Raw genomic sequence first — 15,164 nt, forward strand, 5'->3', positions numbered from 1 at the left:
GCCCTTGTCAGCAAAAAACAGCTTGAAGAAAGTCCTTAACGCAATTTATTAATAAAAACAGCAAAGCGTTTTCACCACAGAACTCTGCGGCTTCATCAGAGAAAATGTAACACACCAGGAAAAAACACTCCATAAATATCTTAAAAGATCAGGAAGTGACATTTTACTATTTCCTGAAGTTCATTGGTATTGCATGTGATAATCAAATGTAATAGCGCACTGCGCCTACATATGACAAACCATTGAGATATATACGCAGAAAACCAGCTACCAAGGTAAAAAGTGTACACCTATAATCTAATAAAAATACAAAAGTGCTACACTTGACATTAAAATATATAATACATAAAGATATGTTATTAAGAAATGTTAAATTATTAAAACATGGGTCATCAAACCAGCACTGCTAAAATTAGTGCTTACCTTCAAAATACAAACAAACTTAGTACCTAGCAGAACTAACAAGTATTGTGTGTATGATCTAGAAACACACCACGGTAACTACTAAACTGATCATTAACAATAAAAATATATATGCATATTTCACCAAATGTGAATTGCTGTAATTGGGTCCTATATTACCCATATAACTTATCTAAGATAACTCCTTAGTTTCAATACTGGGGTAATATTGCAGTTGTTATTAAGCCCAGGATGTCTAAACGCATCCAGACGTAACTGCCATTCTAATTCTCGATTCTCCAAGATTAATGAAAATGGGCCACCCCTGATTTTCAATGGTACATGGTCAATAGCCATGAACTGGAAGCCGTGACCTGGATTCAAGCCAATGTGTTTTGCCAATGCGTTGTCGCTCTTGCCATTCTTAATGGCATACATATGTTCATACATTCGGTCTTGGACCCTGCGGTCCATCTTACCGATGTAGAACGCTTGGCAACAATCGCACATGGCGATATATATGACGGATTTGCTCTCACAGTTTAATGGGAAACGGATAAGGTATTTTTTATCCCTGACCATAAATGTTTCACCTATTCTGACCCTATTACAAAAATTACAAAAACCACATTGGTACATCCCTCTCTTTTTGTTGAATGTATATTGGGACATATCCCTTTGTAACATTTCCTTAAGGTTAGTAGATCTTCTGAAAATAAACCTAGGTACACTACCTAGTTTATCAGCCAAAAAGGTGTTTGAGGTTATAAAATGCCAGTTCTTGCGTATTATCGCTAAAATCCCTTTAGAATTTTTACTAAAGGTAGTGATAAAGCTCAACGAAAAATCACATTCTTCACCTATAGGTGTTATCCCAGCTATCTCTCCATTGCTGGAATTCAACCCATCAGGTGCTACATTGGTGGTCGAATCAAACTGGATAGGAACTGGTTGGACTAGTAAAGGTTTATAAAAAACATTGTCTTTTGTTAGTAACTTCCTCAATCAAATCAAATAACATTTGGTCAGGGTACCCTCGATTTTTAAACATTTCCCTTAATAATTCACATTCTTTAGTGGTCAGTCATTGTACTGCACATTCTCCCTGCCCTCACCAGTTGTCCTTTTACAATTGACCGTTTCTGTTGATACGGATGGAAACTGGAAAAGTGCAGGAAAGAATTGCAGTACGTAGATTTTCTAAACACTGTTGACGTCAAGTTACCACACCTGAAGTCCTTTACCAACTTGACATCAAGATAATCTATCTCAGATGTTGAGAAGTTGAACGTGAATTTTAAAAACTCCGTTGTTGAATTCAAAGTTTCAACAAAACCTGCAGCATCACATTCTGAGCCCCTGAACAATATAAAAATATCGTCAAGGAATCTGGTGTAGTGTATAACAGGATCCATCAATCCAGGGATCTACCTTAACACATTGGCCTCCCAGTAGCCCATAACATAATTAGCGACTCCAGCCCCACAGGGGGAGCCCATCGCTACACCACGTTTTTGGAGAAAGAATTCCTCATTGAAGGTGAAATAGTTGGAAGTCAGGACAATATCTAATAGTTCCGTGACTAAGTCCACTTCCAACCTAGAGGCCCCAAAGTCCTGAAGCATCAGACCTATCCACTCTATCGCCTCCTGATGTGGTATAGAAGTGTATAGGTCTACCACATCGATGGTTAGAAAATTATTCTCACCATTGTATGGGATACTACTGATGTTATCAAGGAAGGACCAAGAGTCTTTGCAAATACTAGTGATGGCTTTAATATATTTATCCAATATGTTGGTAATAAGTTTAGAACAGGGGTATGTGATAGACGACCTCCCATCAATCAAGGCCCTCATGGGAGGGTTACTGATGTCCTTATGGATCTTAGGGATTCCAAACATGACAGGTATTTTAGGTAAGTTTATATCAATGTAATTATACAAGTCAATGTTTATTTTTCCTGCTAGGAACAAATCCCTAAAATAACCCCTAATTCTGTGATATTGTCCATTCACCTCACTCTTTGAAGACTTAATGTAAGCACTAGTGTTCAATACACTAGTCATTTTCTCATTGTAAGTGAGGTTGTCCAGTAACACCAGCCCCCCACCTTTATCAGGTTTAATGAGGCGTACGGGTAAACGACAAAACTCGTCTAACAGTGCAAGTTGTTCCCTGGAGATGTTAAATTCACCACTATTTTCCCTATTATTGTTGTTACCAGCAAGATACCTAAAGTCCACCTCACATATATTCTCAAAGAGTTGTAACGCTGCATGTAACGGTGGATTAAACACACTAGCCAGTTTCAAAACCGGTAACCTGTCATCACTATCACCTACGCTTGAATTAATTGCTTCATGTTGGTTAAAGACTAGTTTCAAGTTCAATTTCCTCACAAAGCATTTCAGTTCTACAATTTCCCTAGAAATATTTCCAGATCTACTTGGAACAAAAGAATTACCAAAAGCTAGTAATTCAATTAATTGTTCATCCAAGGTAATGTCAGAGAAATTGTAGATCTTAAAATCTCCCTTCCTGTTAGTAAGTATAACAGGTCCAACGCTTTCAATAGGTGAAGTTGGTGGACTAGATATCAAGGACTCACTAGTACCCGAATCGAGGACTAGTTGGTCCGGTTCTTCCTCCTGTTCATGTAAGGCCTGCTGTTGCGTTGTCCTAAAAAATTATTGCTATTACTATGGTTAACTGTTTTATTATTAAAATTTTGATTATACTGATTGCTGCTAGGCCCTCCATTGTTTCTGGCAAAGCCTTTAATTCTATTACTACGTCTAAGTCCAGTACTGGCTTGGCCCTCATTGTTCTCCTCAACTATATCATCCAACCCACAATTATCATCCACAACTTCAGACATCTGAGTATTAATTACAGGGTTGGACAAGATGACATTAGACACCACCAATTTAGGGTATGCATTATTATTGAGATAGGCTGCCCTGTCTCTTGACAATTTTTTATTCTTGTTAGCTTTTAATTTCAATAACAAAGTATCAATACTAGATAGTATCTGACCATAGTCAAACTTATATCTAGTAAAGTCCAAGTCTGTTTTTATGTCATTGTCCAAGTTGCCAATCTCGCCCATTAGTAAGTCAATATGTAAGGCATAATGCTTAATGATAAGCTCCAAAAGTTGGACACCTTGCTGCTGGAAAAGTGTCTCCAAGTCCGTAAAAAAAGCCCGGTCAACTAATAGTCCTGATGGTGCGAAATTATTCCGCAACCCCTTAGGTATAAGCTTCTCGGTGATGCATTGCCTAAAATAGGCCGACTCCAGTTGCAGTTTTTTCAATTTAAGTAATTTGATGTCAAATAACTTTAACTTGTCTGCTAAACATTCGTTTTTAACATTCAGTTCATCATTACTAATAGACGTACCTTGCTGGCCAAAAGTAAGATGAGCAGTGTCCAGCAACCAGTCGTCTAAGTTCGGTAAACCAGAATTCGCCCCATCTGGTCTATTATTTAAGAGTACTGTTACAATACTTTCCACTCGTGGATTAAAACATTCATCAATGCCATTGCTCCTTGCAGCAACAGTGTAACTAGAAGGCCGCCCAAGTGCTTCTCGATGTCCGGACTCATTATCAGACAGTAAAGATTCACCACGTAAGGTGTTAGATAACATCGTGTTGAAGCTACCAGACAAACGATGCCCATTCGGCTGGCCGGCAGGGATCAAATCTTCAGGACTAGCCTGACTCGGTCCATTGGAATTTACAGTACCGGAAGCCACCAATGTAGGAGGACGCATAGCATGTTGCATATCGTCCATCCGGGAATTAAGCTGGTCCAATCTGCCAGACAAACCGGCAAGTAAGCCGGCAACATCCATACTAGTGTCCTCATTGCCACTTGCCATAGGATTGTAGAGCTGCGGACTGCCAGGACTAACAGGGCTCCTCGTAGCCATAAACAAACAAACAAGCGAAAAAAGTAAAACAACCAAGTGAATCAAGAACGAGGCCCTTGTCAGCAAAAAGCAGCTTGAAGAAAGTCCTTAACGCAATTTATTAATAAATACAGCAAATCGTTTTCACCACAGAACTCTGCGTCTTCATCAGAGAAAATGTAACACACCAGGAAAAAACACTCCATAAATATCTTAAAAGATCAGGAAGTGACATTTTACTATTTCCTGAAGTTTTCCTGGTGTGTTACATTTTCTCTGATGAAGCCGCAGAGTTCTGTGGTGAAAACGCTTTGCTGTTTTTATTAATAAATTGCGTTAAGGACTTTCTTCGAGCTGTTTTTTGCTGACAAGGGCCTTGTTCTTGATTCACTTGGTTGTTTTACTTTTTTCCCTCACTCTATCTTGTCGACTTCTGCAAAGGCATCCACAAAACAGACTCCTTCCTTCGACCCTTAACATTCTTCCCTGGCCCAAAGACAGTCCTCTGAGGGCTCAGGAGCTACATCACCCTAGTCACTTTAAAAGAGGGCATGCAAGAAGAAACAACTGGACTCACCATCAGAGTGAATCACTTCATATACTAATCAGAAAATGGAGGGGGTGCCCCACAATATGCTTCCAATGACATTTCTTTCAGAGAGATCCTGCAGCTCATTTGACAAAGGGGATCTTGTCCTACTGAACCTTCCACTGAGGACAAAGCAGCATTGTCTGAAGCAGATGAACTGAGCCCTTCTTCAACTTCAAAGTGTCCTTCACAAATGCCCCCACTGAAGGTGCCACTCTATCTGTTTCTACATAGGTTCATAGGTTCATAGGTATGTAAAAGACTATCAGCCCTAGGGCCTATGTAAGCCTAGCCAAATGAGGTTCCCTGGCATTCGCCACCAAAAAAAATTATTTTCTTGTGCCCCTGTCAAGCAGAGCCACAGAAGTGATCCCCAGGGTGAATTTCCTGTTTCCCATCCAATTATCAAGATTTCTCTTAAAGAGGGCTAATAAGGAGCTTTGCTTGACATGAATGGGTAGCCTGTTCCAGAGCATGGGAAGTCTCTGGGACAGGAATCTATCCCTCCAGCATGTTCTGTTTATTGTGGTGACAAGGTTTAGGTCCCTGGAGTGTGTGGCTCGGAGAGACTGGGATTAAAGTGTAGCATGTCCATCAGATGTGGGTTAGACATGGCTTTGTATGTTAGGCAGAGGTCGCCTCTGAGTAGGCAATATGCGATGAAGTAGAGCTAGAGTTTTTTTAGACAGTCTGCATATAGCATCTGTTTGAAGCTGGTAATCCTCCTAGTGAGGTATTTCTGTGGCCTTTTTAGTTGTTGCAGATGTCTTGTGAAGGTACATGCCAAATGAGGCATTGTACTCTATAATGGGTCTAATGAGGGATGAATAGAGAGGAACGATGACCTCTCTTTTTCTGGAGGAGAACTCCTTTAAGATGAGGTGTGCCACATAGAAGGATTTCCTGACTACTGTGGCGACGTGATTATCAAAGGAGAGACTACTGTCCCCCTGTGTCCCAAGGTCTCTTATCACGCTTTCAGTGCTTAGTAGGCTAATGCCTATGTGGTAGTTCATGGGTAAGGTGTTTTTCCCAGAGGGGATGACAATGCACTTCTTGACATTCAGCTTTAGGCCATGACTTTGACACCAAGCATCAGTCTCAGTGAGGCCTCTTTGTAGAATGTCCATATCCTTAGGTGAATCTATTATGACTCCTAGTTTGCAGTCATCAGTGAACTTTGCAAGCCAGAGACCATCTGTATTAGCCTGGACTTCTGAGAAGTAGATATCAATCAGGAGAGGACCCAGGTCTGAACCCTGTGGTACTCCGCTTGTCACTGGTCTGAATTCAGATTTGGAGTCAGCTACTTTCACTGTGAGGGTTCTGTCAGTGAGACAGTTGCCCACCTGCCTTGTGACATAGGGATTTATGCCTAGTCCAGTGAGTTTATATATATTACCTATGTGGAGGATGGTGTTGAAATCCTTGGAGAGGTCAAGATAGGTTGTGTGCACCACCTTACCCTCATCTATGGCTCTGGTGACTGCTTTGAAGAAGTCAATCAGGTTTAGGAGCCATGATCTACCTTTTAAAAACCCAAACTGAATGGGGTCCAGTGTTTGGAGGTTACCCATGTCTTTGTTTATAAGCTCCAGGATGATGCGTTCCATGGCCTTGCAGACCAGGCTCATCAGACTAATGGGGCATAGTTCCCGGGGTCAGTGGTGGCACCACCTTTGTGGAGTGGAATAAACATTGCTGTGTGCCATTCTATAGGTATAAAGCCTGAAGTGGGGCTATGGTTGAACATGGTACTTAGGTGGGGTGCCAGTTCATTCTGTATTTCATGCAGAATGCAGCCTGGGATGTTGTCCGGTCCCATGGATGCTGTGTTCTTGGCTTTGGAGAGTGTGGTCTTTACCTGTGCGTCCATGATTACAGAGGCTTTGCAATCTTCCAGTATGGCGATGGGCCCTTTGGGGGGTGAGGGGGGAGTAAAGTTTGCACTGAACCTGTCTGCCAGGATGTTGGTAATATCAGTTGGTTCGGTAAATGTAGTACCATTGTGCTGTAGTTCAGAGCAGTTCTGAGTGTTGCCATTGAGATTCTTGACATTGCTGAAGAATGCTTTGTGGTTGTCTTTAGAATCCATGGCAATTTTATTTTTGTAACTAGCTTTGGAGGATTTTATGAGGGATCTCAGCTTCTTGCTGAGGCTGACCAGGGAGTTCCTGCAATCATGGGATTTTACTCTTTTTTGCAACAGTTTCTTCCTTCTGTTGTAGAGTTTGTTTATTGCAGGGGACCACCAGACTGGCTTCCTTTTTTGGAGGATAGAGTCTTGGTTCTGTTGGGGATGACATGGTCCATGCACTTGTGTATGTGCTTATACAGTGCATTTGTATATGATTCAATGGTTGTGCCTCTATTTTCCATCTATATGGGTGTTGTGAAGTTAGCCATTTCTGACTTAAAAAGCATGAAGTTGGCTTTGGAGAAATTTTTACGGTGGCTTCTTTAATGGGGGATGGGGGGGTGAGATATGGATGTCTAGGGTGATTAGCTTTTGGTTGGATCTGACCAGAGAGGAGTTGACCTCTGGTGTGGAGCATCTGTTACCCATATTGGTAATGACCAGGTCTAGGATGTTGCTGCCCCTAGTAGAGGTATGGACAATCTGATCTAAGGCATTGAAATTGATGAATTCCTGAAAACATTGGGCAAATGAGTTAGTACATGGGTAGTTTTCCCAGTTGATGGTGGGGTAGTTGAAATCTCCCAATTTTAGGGTATTGGGCTGTACCTTAATATTATCCAGTATATCGAGAAACATGGAGTGGGCATCCTGAGGCATGGCAGGGGATTTGTAACAAGCTACAACCTGAATTGCAGTCTTGCCCAGTGCTAATTGTACTTGGATAATTTTGGATGCATTATGTTGAGCAACTAGCCTAGAGGTGTGGATATCCTTTATGAATATGGACACGCCTCCTCCTTTAGTGTTTCAGTCCGGGTTAGGTGGCCGAAAGTTATGGTAAGAATTGTAGCCTGGTAGTGCAGGGGTGCTCTCTGGAGCCTCAAACCAGATCTCTGTCACTGCACAGATGTTAATGCTCTCCATCTTAAGGAGTGCCTCGAGTGTGTGCATTTTGAGGTTTTGAGTAGCATTACCCTTAAATTTCACTTGTTTGTATCTACTAGCGTGGTGCGTTTGATGTTTGAGCCTTGCCTAAAAAGGCACTATAAGTGCAGCAAGAGCCTTAGCCAGTATCCGGAATCCCAGAGGTGACAGATGTAGGTCATCTCTGGCAAAGCATCGTGGTCTGTCGATCATGTCGTCCCAGGCAGACAGACACTGGATCACCTTGGAATGACACCAAAAGCTTAGCCAATGGTTGAAGTCAATCATTGTGTCCTTGTACTGTGATATCATTCTGGGTGATGACAGGATGCTACACAGGGCTAGTGTCATACCTGCCTGGGCCACATGGTCAGAGAGCTCCTCCCTGTCTCTTTTCAAGTAGTCCAGGGAGGTACGTCTCAGGTCATTCACTCTAACATGGAAAATGACAGAGTCATATTTGTACTTGTTGTAGAATGACCTGAGTGTGCACATTATATGGTGGATCCTGGCACCCAACAGGCAGCTGACAGTAACTTTCTTCTTGTTTAGCCTGGTGAGAGGGACATCAGTGTCCCTGACTATAGAGTCTCCTATGAATAGTGTGCTGGGTACGTTGTTTTGCCTTATAGGCTGAGGTTGAGTGGCACACTGATTTTGTGGGATATATGTCATTCAGGTAGTGTTGTGGGGTGGTTGCTTGCGTTTCAGGTTCGGAGGTCTCTGTTGTTTGGACAGATTTTTATTGAGAGCCTCCATGAATGTAGGTGTGTGTTTTGTGTTACTATGTTTGGGTTTGGGTGGTGCAGGTTTTGATGGACTATGTTTTGAGTGCAGTGTGGTGTTTACCTTCTCCTCTTGACTGTCTAGTCCAGTCTTGGCTGGAGAGAGCTTGGCTTCCAGTTTGGCAAAATAAGTGCATCTCTCACAGGTTGTAGTGTTGGGTGGTAGGAGGAGAGGGTTGTCAGTGTACATGAGGCAATTGCTACATAGCCACAAGATGCCCAGATTCATCATGTGGACAGGCAAAAACATTGGGAGCTGACCCTTAGACATGCCTGGTTAGTGTTTATTAATTTAAGTTTGGACAAGTGCTGAGCACAATGAAACCGTTCTGAGTGCTAAAACTAGAAAACTGGCTAGTTCTAAGGGAAAAATTGAAGAGCAGACTTTCTGGCACCGGCAATAGTTTAACTGTAGTTAAACAGCACTACGCGGTGTGCAAAATCACACAAACACGGATTTTTAAGCAGAAAGATGAAAGGGATAGAAATAGCCGAAAATTGCCAATAAAACTACAGATTCTGAGCTGAAACCACTCCTCCAATGACAGATAGGCTGTTCAAAGCTCACCACTCTCACTGATGAACAGATAAGCTTCCTTCTATCTTAGAAAGGTCTGGGCAACACATAAACTTACAAACAGCCCAGAATTCATCAAAATCTGAAAACCAGACTCTACTAGTTCTAGAAAGGTGGGAAGCAAATAGAGAGAGATAGGATTTTTTTTGTTTTTTTCTTTTTTCTTTTCAAAAGTTAAAGCAGATCCAGGAATACAAACACTTTTAAAGCAGAAAAATGGCTATCACACTTGAGTGTGTAACCCTTAACAGTTAAACAGTTAAAAACACTTAGAAAATGATCAAATAAAGTGCAAACAGTATCAGTATTCAAAAAACAGTTCAAATAAGTAGCAAAGTTAATAAAAAAACAGTCAGAGCAATGCGGCTAGTGAAAAAAAGCAATAGAAAGCAAAACAGAGGTACTTAATCCAATCAAAGTCTCCCTTTTCTCTCTCTGCTGCTGTAGGACTCTGCAGGACACCAGTGAAGAAAGGATGCAGAAGACCAAGCAGGATGGTAAGACTCTTTCTGCAATAGGAGTGAACATCAAGATATCACACTGCCCATTGAGCAGGAACCAAAAAGGGCCTCAAGCACTCTGGTTTTTACAGTCCAGGTATCAAAATGACTCCTCTTCCAACAGAGGTGGCGGGGTAGAGGCAGATACTTCAACAGACTCAAGCCCAGAGGCTGAGGTGACCTGCAAATCCATGGTTGTCATGGGTTCTTTGATGACAAACATTCACAAACCCCCTGAAGGTCTGCATGACTGCTCTACTCTAGAGGCAGCCAGGGAGTGCATATCCCCCTACCCACACTCATTGTTAACCATCACATAAAACAACAGTGTAAGAGGGATAATATCCAGGTTATTGCACTCCATCTTTGGAAGTTCCCCCTCCTCGTCCATTGCCAGATGTCCCACACACCAGGCAAAGACCGCTATGCAAGAGGTTGATTCACTTCTGCAAAAAAGAGCCACCCAAGAAGGTCCTATCAGACCAGCTTGGGTCAGGATTTTATCTGAGATTCATTTTTGGTTCCAAAGAATACTAAATACCTCATGCCCATCTTAGACCTAAGTGTCCTAAACAACTGCTTCGAAAAGACCTGTTTTTGAATTGTCTTGCTGCAATCAATTCTTCTATATCTTCAGAGAAATGAATGGACATGCTCCATAGATCTCTAGGATGCATACTTTCATGTAAAAATAATGAAGGAGTGCAGACAATTTTTGCATTTGCACTTGGGACCCAGTCACTACCAATTTGAAGCCCTGCATTTCTGTCTCACCTCAGTTCCCAGAGTATCCACTAAATGAATGGTGATAGTAGCAGCTCATTTTATGTCTTGTGGGATTCAAGATTTTCCCTTACTTGGAAGACTGGCTCCTGGCTGCCTCTTCCAAAGAATCTCTTCTATAAAGCAAGGATTACCTGCTTCAGCTATGTGCTTCCCTAGGCATATCTGTAAGTCCAGGGATTTTCAACCTGATTCCCTATCAGCTTTTAGTCTTTCTGGTGTGGCAGTTGAACATGACTGTAACCCCAATCTCTATTCCACAGGACAGAATTTTATCCTTCAGGAGTACAGGACAAAATCTTCTGGAGCTCGATCATCCCTCAGCGATGTTGGTCTTAAGGGTAGTGGGTCTCATGGCATCAAGTACCACATGAGGACTCTGCAAAGGCTAATTCAGTCACCATGGTTTCAGGAGTATGATTCCCTTTCTCACCCCATTATGTTAACTTAGTTATGCAGGAATCATCTGCATTGGTGGTTTCATTCTCCACTGATGTTAGTAGACAAGCTCTTCCAGGTTTCCAGTCCAGTAGAGACTGTAACCATGGATGCATCCTCAGGTAGGTGGGGGCATTATGAAGTGGGAATGGTCCAAGGTGTTTTGCTGGAATATGAAGTTTGTCATCACACAAATGTCCTGGAGATGAGGGCAGCTATCCTTGTGTTGTAGTAGTTACAGGATTGTCTTTATTTGGTTGCAATAAACATGCAGATAGACAATATGACAGTATTCTGTTACATAAACAAGTGATGGGGAGAACTACATCTTATCTGAAAGAGTGTGGCAATGGGTAATGTCCTCTCATTAGTTTCTGACTGCAATACACATCCCTGGGAGGTTCAATGACTTCATGTTGCTTCATGAGTAGTCCACCTGAATCCAACAATTGCTGGGAAAATTTACAATCACTGGAGCACTTCTTGCGGTGACCTCTTTAATACTCCATAGAACACCCAGTGCAGCAATTATTTTGACATTTTCCTTCACTGGGGACAGGTCTCCGGCCTCCAGTGTTACTTTAAATCTATCCCTAGTTCTGCACATGAACAAGTTCATACAGAATGCAATTCAGTGCAAGGCTATAGTCACCTTCATAGTCCCTTTTTGATCCAGACAGATACTGTTCCTCTTGCTCAAATCTTAACTGAAGGAGTCCCCATTTGGTTCCTCAATTGGCTTTAAGATGTCATCACTCACCCCTGTGGGAATCCTAAACCAGACATTCCCAACTTGAAGTTAAATCACATTGTTTTTTCAGTTCCAGTTATAGCACAGCAATTACCTATCTTTAGGTATCTCTGTAAACTACTAAAAACCACAGCTTCAGACCTTACAACAAATTACATTCATTGTATGCCACCTGTACACAACCTCATGTCAAATGTCTTTCAGACAAGAATGACTGTTCTCCTTCCAACATTTAGTTCAGGTTCTTTATCACCATGAAAACCCGCCCATGGTACTAGTCTAAAAACTCCTGGGCCTCATGGCAGCCACAGTCACCATGGTCCATTACATCAGATTTCACATTAAAATCCACCAGTGGATGCTATCCACACAATGGCCACAACTAACAGATTCTCCTTCTTCCATGATTCATTTAACCCAGTCATGCAGAAGTCATTTAAAATGCTGGCTGACATTAACGTTCCCACATATGAAAAGAACATTTGTTTTACCCACTCAAACATCAGTTGTAAGTACAGATGCAACCATGTTTGGGTTTGGTCTCATTTTGAGGGGAAAACGGTCCAAGATCATTAGAACCAATATGAGGCATACCTTCACTTTAACATCCTGGAGGTGAGAGCAATTCTCCTGGTGCTGCAGGAACTTCAGGCCATCTCACATTTAGGAGTGACAGTCATATATTCGGACAACATATTGGTAGTCTGCTGCACCAACAAGCAAGGAGAAACCAAATCTTATCCCCATTGCAGAGAGGCAATGAGAGTGTGACAGTGGAATTTGGATTCATGTCACCTTCCAGTAGCAATGTACATTCCAGGGAAGTCCAACTGGCTGGCAGACATGCTTAGCAGGTCTGTTCTAATGCCTCATGGTTGGACTCCCATTCCGTCAGTGACTCAAAAATTTTTCAGACATTGGGGCCAGCCTTGTGGCTACTTGTTTCTCTTTCCCCTCAACACCATGTGCAGCAGCTACTTTGGCCATGTTCACCCACAGGGACAGTTACTGATGGATGCTCCATAGTTTGCACATTTCCCTTTCTCCTCCTGATCAGGATTTTTTTTTCAGAAGGTGTTAACTTGCATATCACAGGTAATTCTCAAAAGTTGTTTATTGCATATCACAGGTAATTCTCATTGGTCCATCCTGGTCGAGACAGATTTGACTGAAAATGCAGATGAAGAGTGAATATTGAACATTGTGGGGTTGCAAATACCCCATCCTGCAGCCACCTTATGTATACTAGCTCCAAGATCATCATACCTCAAAGAAAGAGGAATAGTCTGAGAGATGGTCTCATCATTACGGAATTTGTTAAAGCACGTCTCAATATTTCAAGTAGTTACCATATGACCCCTATTCCATTTCAAAGAAAAAAACTCTGGTATTCCACCACAGCAAAAATCCACCACGATAAAGTCCTGTGTCAAACAGCAAGCAGATTTAATGGAAAAAAGTAAAAACAGCATTAAAATTCCATAGTGATAAAACAATAAGCGCTTTCAGCTATTTAGCCTTCTTCAGATCGTTCTATTCCATTTCTGTTGCAGATGTTTTGCAATTGCTGTCTTAACTGTTTGAAGCTGGTTTTAGTTACTCTACTATCAAAGTGCATTTAGCTGACATTTCAGACAACAATCCTGGACTCCAAAACAACATGACAGCCTCTTACAAACTGTGCAAGGATTTCCTCAAAGGAATGTTTCTTCTACAGCCTGCTATTAAGGACCCTACACCCCCCTGGGATTTGAGTTTAGTGCTTGAGTCACTGACAAATCCTCCCCTCAAACACAATTCATGTACAGAACTGAATGATTTATCCTGGAAATACATCAGCTAGATGAATTTCAGAACTACTTGCCCTGTCTGTTTCACTCCCGTATTTGATCTTTCATAAAGACAGAGTCATGCTAAGAACCAATCTATCATTTCTTATGAAAGTGGTTTCCCAGCATAATATTAACCAGTCTATTAGTCTACCAGTGTTGCTCCCTAATTTCTCCAACAAAGGAGAGTACTTATTTTAGATGTCCACATGCAACTCCAATTCTACCACCATAGTACCAGTTGTCTGTATCTTCTGCTCCCAACAGAATATGCTCTAAAGTTGCTTAACATTGTCCAGGTGGTTATTAGATTTTATCTAATTTTCTTATTCTTCCAACAACAAAACCATAAGTACAAAACCCAAAGCTCATTCCACAAGGTCTTTCATAACTTCTGCAGCCCTTTTCAGGAATTTCTCCATTCATGATATTTGCAGCTCAGCCACATCATTTATACCCCTTTCAAAACATTATAAGCTGGACATTATTTCTAGAACCAGAGCTGCATTTGGATGTTAGGTTCTCTGAGGTATCATGATTCCTCCCAAGATTTCAGGTAGCTTGGGATCCTGTCCCAACTATCGGATTGCACTTGCCATAACACTTGATATTATTCATATTGATTACTGCTGGCCTCAGCCAGACAGTTTCCAAAGCTTCAAGACACCTTCCATATGCCCAAACCATTAATCAGCTTGGGCTAAACTGATGAAAAAGACAGGTTTGAGTGCTATGCCCTTCAGAGTTTTCCTGCCACCTAAGACAGCGGTCCTGTCTGGGCTTCAGAGGGTGGATGGTCAAATTATGTTGTTCTATTGCTGGGCAGATACTTTTTCTTTTAGGAATAAAACTTCCACATATTATTTTTGATGTTTTAATTTAATTTCCTTTGTGGGAAAGTATATTTTAAGCTAGGAATATGTCTTTTTATTAACTGTGACTTTGCTGTGCTGCTGTTTTTAAATGGGATCACACTTTTCTGTTTGACAATTTAAAAGTTAATTTAAGCATTCCAAAACATTTTGTTTTCTGTGGAAGAACTGTGGTTAAATTACTTTTTGGGACAGATAAAGTGTAGAAGAAAGCTTTTTACTGTGTATTATTGGGAAAGTGACTCCACTACTTTTTATTTTTTTTCTGGTTTGTGCTGCTTAATTTCCTGGAAAAGAGGCACCATTTTCAGCTTGGCCATGGAACAAAGTACTGGTCCCACAGTCGGACCTTCATCCAGCCAAAACAATAAAGTTAACTAAATAGTCTTTGCCACCACAGCAGGCTAGCAGTTAGCCTCAGCCACAAGTGGGTGACTGCTGTAGCCAAAGCTGGTTCCTCAGAGCACTCATCCTTTTAACCCTAATCCCTCTTGTGTTGCCCATATAGCTATTATGGACGAGAGGTAGGCCATATCCTCTGTAGCTGTTGGCTCCCCTTGGTGGGGAAGGAAGAGGCACTTTTGTGTACATGGGTATTAGGGGCAGGGAAGATTCCCTTGCCTAACTAGAATGTTGTGCCCCACCATGAGGAAGC

Source organism: Protopterus annectens, chromosome 7.part0, assembly GCF_019279795.1.
Source record: "Protopterus annectens isolate FY-2018-M chromosome 7.part0, PAN1.0, whole genome shotgun sequence".
NCBI classification, from domain to species: Eukaryota; Metazoa; Chordata; order Ceratodontiformes; family Protopteridae; genus Protopterus; species Protopterus annectens.